Source organism: Peromyscus californicus, unplaced genomic scaffold, assembly GCF_007827085.1.
Source record: "Peromyscus californicus insignis strain IS unplaced genomic scaffold, ASM782708v3 Scaffold_13__1_contigs__length_99412109, whole genome shotgun sequence".
In the NCBI taxonomy this organism is placed as follows: Eukaryota; Metazoa; Chordata; class Mammalia; order Rodentia; family Cricetidae; genus Peromyscus; species Peromyscus californicus.
The window spans coordinates 11,209,915-11,215,229 of record NW_026294424.1 but is presented as its reverse complement, the minus strand read 5'-3'; the positions used below and the strand labels follow the sequence as shown (position 1 = coordinate 11,215,229).

Genomic DNA, 5,315 nt, shown 5'->3' with positions numbered 1-5,315 from the left:
CTCTTGTTTCCTTCCCCAGCCATTTCTGGAACCACCCAATGGGCTCACGAACACAGTAGTTATGGTGGCAGGGATGGAAGTTATACATGTGCACGGAACCATGGAGTTGTTCTGGCCTAGCTGTCTTGAGAGGCATGCATTATAGGTTTTTCAGGTTAGAGTCCATGGCTCCTGGGAAGCATGTGGCTTCTAGTTCCTGAGAGACCAACACACTCCCTCAAGCAGTGAAGCATTCAGGCCACTGTATTTCTCTGTATGTTCCCTCAGAAATCAAGGAAACATGGAGGCTTGACAGGACAATTGCTGCTAGACATTAATCTTGTGTACCCTGTAAAGTCTGCAAATATCATCGTATCCCGGCAACTATAATTGTATTGATCCTGGCAATTACCATTTTGTTCTGTTTCTGATAAAGGTATAAAAAGTCTGATTGCTTTCAATAAAATTGTCACCACCTCAATCTTGCTGTGGCCCTCCTAACCAGACTGGTTTAATTCCTCATGGTCATATCAGGTGACCTTGGCCCAGTAAGGATACATGGACTCAGCAAATGGAATTCCAGTCATTGAGACTGACTTTGCTATAGACACCACTGGGTACACACTGTATGAGAAGCTGAGATGAATACTGAGCTTTGGTATAGCTTCATTCTCTAGGGTGATTAGCCAGTCAACTGATAGCAGGTTGATTATACTAGGCAGCCTCCATCATGAAGGGGAAATTGTTTTGTTCTTCAATTACAGGTATACTAGATACGCAGTACTTTCCCCAAATCTATCACACTTACAAATATTTTGTCCCTGAGAATGGTTTTCAGCACTACTTCTGACCAAGGAGATCACTTTACAGCAATGAAATGTAACAATGGATGCCTACCCTTTGAATTCACAAGTCTTATCATGCTTTCCACCGCTCTGAGGCAGCTGGTTTACTAGAATGATAGAGTAGCACCAGCTGGGTAGAAAACCTTTGTAGAGATGAACAAGACTTTAGTGTATATACTCTGAATCAGCATTCAATGTATGATACTGTTTCTCCTACAGCCAAGGCTCAGGAGTTCAGGTTGGGAATAGAAGGGGCCTACTCACTATCACCTTCAATTACCTTAGTAAACTTTGCCTAGTTTGTTCTCATGGCAAAAATCTATGATAAATACAGGTTTTAGTTTCCTAGAGAAGAATTCTCTTACTAGGAAATTCAACATATTCTTTTAAATTAAGTGTTGAAATGACCAGATCATTCTGCCACTTTAAAGATCTCAAGTCCATAGAAGTTATTATGGTCCTAGCTGGGGTGATGGATCCATGTTACCAAGGAGAAATAGGGCTGCCACTTCACAAAGGAGCCAAAGAAGAGCATGTCTGGGCATTCAGATGATGATCACTTTGTGGTGGGGGAGGCTCTTATTATTATCTTGTCCCTAGATTAAGGTAGGTAGAAAACTACAAGTCCATTCAGAGAGGACTATGATGGGCCAGACCCTTTATGAATAAAGATCTAAGTCATCTTCTGGCTGAAGAGCTCCTCCAAAGCATTCAGAATTACAGAGAAATAGTAGAAAAAGGCAATTGCCAGTATCTGCTGCCAACTGGTAGAAACGAGAACTATTAGAGCTGCCATGAGTGTCTCTCCTTATATTGTTATAAACACACCTTTATCTCCAACCTATAACCTATATATGAAGCAAATATCTTTGTTTTTCTCTTCTTGTTATTTTATCATATATCACATATATTTTTTATTATTATATAAGACACTGACTTATTTTCTTATACTAAGTACTGTGAATTTTACATTATGATAATCAAGTTGTAGAATGGATATCAAGAAGAGCAAAACTTTCTCAAGAATTTCTCTTCTGGGGAAGGGCTCAGTGTGTTTTCTGCTCTGTTCAGGATATCTGTATCACACTAGGTGAGATTACAGCCATGCTATCCTCCAGAGGTTAATTATGGATTTCAGAGACGAGCAACTTTTTGACACCGCCTATGATGCTGTCACCTGCAAGTGAGTTAGGCTCCTTGGGTAGCTATCCTGGGACTTAAGTGATCTGTGAGCTGCAAATGGAGCTGGGTTTTGTGGTGCAGAACTGTATGTAATCCCAGTGCTCAGGAGCCAAAGGAAGGAGAATCATGTTCCGGACCAGCCTGGGCTACAGTCTCAGAAAACCAAATCAAATAAAAACCAGGAAGAAATAAATGGGAGAGCTCAGTATTAGAGAGAAACAAACCTGGGTTTCCTTGTCAGAGACAGAAGTGAAAATCTTCATGTGAAGCAAGGGGAGCCAGATGTGAATGATCTGAGTGATCTTTCTGTGCAAAATTCTGTAACTCACAGCGATTAAGAAACAGGAGACTGGTGGTTTCCTGTGGCTCTAGATGGACGTAAGAAAGGACAGTGCACAGGAGCAGGGACTCTTCAAGGCCATGTGATCCTGAGAACCGGACAAGTGACAGTTTCACTGAGGCATGCTTGTGCCTGAATTCATGCAATTGCATGTTTTCCACAAGTGCGTTTTAGAGAATTCACAACTGGTAGGTCAGTTGCCCAGCAGGCAGAAAGGGCTTGAGAGTGGTGAAAAATGGAAAGAGCTTTATGTCCACCAACCGCAAGTGTGTCTCAAGACGACAGACACTGTGTGAGTATCACAGCTTCACGTTGTTTTCAGGTATGTGGTTCTTACTTGACTCTCGGTGGTTTCATTACCCCCAGGGTCTCCTGTCACTTTGCTCAATATTGCCGTGCCTCAGGCTGAGGGCAGTAGGAAGGTGAATGTCAGAGGGTTTACTCTCACAGAGTGCATTCTGTAATCAACCTTCTGGAAGCTCACACCATACTTCAACATTGCTAACTTGATTTCGTCACACAGCAGTGTCCATCTGCAAGGGAGACCGGTGGGCTGGGTGGTAACTGCAGTCGGGGAGTGGGATCATTTCAAAAGAAGAAATGCACGAAGTGAAGTAAGACTCTTCATGTGGCCACAGTTACAAGCACATTTATATGTGATGCTGGACAAACTGGAGATCCAGAGGAAAGAAATAAAACTGAACCCTCATATCATATATAAAAATCACTTCAGAATGGATCAAATACCTAAACATAAGACCCCAAATCGCCAACCTCTTAGAAGACAATATAAAGTTTTATGACATTTCATTTGACAGTTATGTTTTCTATTTTATTTTTTTCAATGACACCAAATGTACATGCAGCAAAAGGAAAAAAACTAAAATCTTTAATGTGTCAAAATATAGTTTTAACAGAGTGAATGGGAGAAATACTTGCAAGTGATACATCTGATATAGGTTTGAAATCCAGAATATATAAACACCTCCTATAACTCAGCATCACTAACAAAGGGGCATGAAGAGCTTGGCAACGCATTTTGCCAAAGAAAACATGCGAGTGCCCAGTACAAGAAGAGATACTGACCATCACAGTCACTAGGGAAAAGCAAGTTAAAATTGAAATAAGATGTCACTTTGTACCCACAGAGCTGGATGCTGTTGAAACAAAACCAATCAGAAAGAATGACAAGTGTTGGGAAAGAAGGAAAGAAATTGTAACACTTACGCTCTGCTTATGGGAATGTCCAACAGTGTAGTCATTGAGGAAAACAGTGTTGTAATTTCTCAAACAACAGAAATAGAATTACTAAGTTCCACAGAAATTCCACTTCAGGGTATACCCTAGTATACCAAAAGAAGGGTCTTAAGGAGCTATTTATACACCATAATTTTGGCAACATCATTCATGATATCCCAAAGCTGGAAGTAGCCCCACCTACCGGTGGTATGGTGAGCAGACAGAGTGTGGCCCTGATACACAGTAGAACGTTGTCCAGCCTTGAACTGGAAGCAAATACTGCTATGTGCTGTACCACGGGTTGCATGAAAACATTATTCCAAGGGAAACCAGCTAACCACAGACAGAGGTATATACTGTATAACTCTACTTTCACAGAGTAGCTGTACCAGTGATATCCACAGAAGTATCAGGAAGAAAGGTGGGTTCTTAGTGGGTGCTGGGTTTCTGTTTAGGAAGAGGGAAAAAGGCATGTCAGGTAAGAGTGATTGTTACACACCATTATGAAGACATAAAGCATAGTATTCTCTTAAACATGATTAAAATGGTGCATGTTAATTGTGCCCTGGTAGTAATCTATAATGGGAGAAATTACAGCCCACTTAGATGGTTACCCCAAAACTGTATTATCACCTGAAATCATGTAGAGTCATTTCTACAGCAGGAAAATGGTCTCTTTAGAGAGATTAAAAAGCTTTCAGATTCTGCTAGCTCTTTTAGGTCCCAATCAACAAGGCACAGTATTATCTGTCAGTCCAGGAATACGATCCTTTCTCTCTCTCTCTCTCTCTCTCTCTCTCTCTCTCTCTCTCTCTCTCTCTCTCTTTGCAAGAACCAAGTTGAGAACACTCAGATTGGCATCCACAATGCATCTGTGAACAGACTAGCACTTCCTCTATCCAGCTCTCCTTGGTCTACAATAAGAATGCCCCTTATTCAACATCAGGCACACTTTACCATGGGTAAAAATGCCTTGCTTCATGGGAAAATCTTGTTTGTCATTACCACCACTGATTTGGACCACATAACCCTTCCACTTTTCACCCAGAGCATCAGCAGCTCCTTCTGTGTCCATGTACTTCTCATAGAACGTAGGAAGCTTGTGTTCATCGTCTACTTCAATGAGTTTCTGACAGCCAGAGGCAGGGAAGGAAATATTGAGCTTCATCTTGACTGTGAAGGATGCTTTTACTTAGACGGGACATAGGCCTGTATCAAATATGATGAGCAAAGATGGCCATTTATATTTTGAGAGTCATTTTTCACATCTGGAGATGGGCCCAATTGTGGGAGTCCACAGTGACTCCACCTTTTGGCTTGATTCCATCTTGACTCAAGGTCAGAGAATTCAAGCTCATCTTTGCTCTTTAAGGCTAGGTAACAGGATATTTGGCCAAAGGCCTGGTTGGTTACTCCTCAAGGCTGGATAACAGGATGTATGGCCAAAGGCCTGGTTGGTTGCTCCTCAAGGCTGAATAACAGGATGCATGGCCAAAGGCGTGGTTGCCAGATGTCTTGAGAATTAAGGAGGTATTTATGCTTGTTTGTTCTTTGAACCATCGTATTTTTGAGAGGAGTCTTTTGCCCTCCTTGCTTTGGGTATAAAAACGCTGTGAGAAATAAACTCAGGGCTGCTGTGGTATTGACTGAGAGCCCTCCTGAACCTATTCTGTGTCTTCATCTTTTCTTTGATGTCTCTGTTTTTCCTATCTTTTTTTTTCTCAATCCTC

General features: G+C 41.6%; 1 pseudogene; it reads right to left on the bottom strand.

The window, feature by feature from the left end:
* Positions 1-4,240: 4,240 nt before the first annotated feature.
* Positions 4,241-4,753, bottom strand: LOC128109010 (40S ribosomal protein S6-like; annotated as a pseudogene).
* Positions 4,754-5,315: the final 562 nt, after the last annotated feature.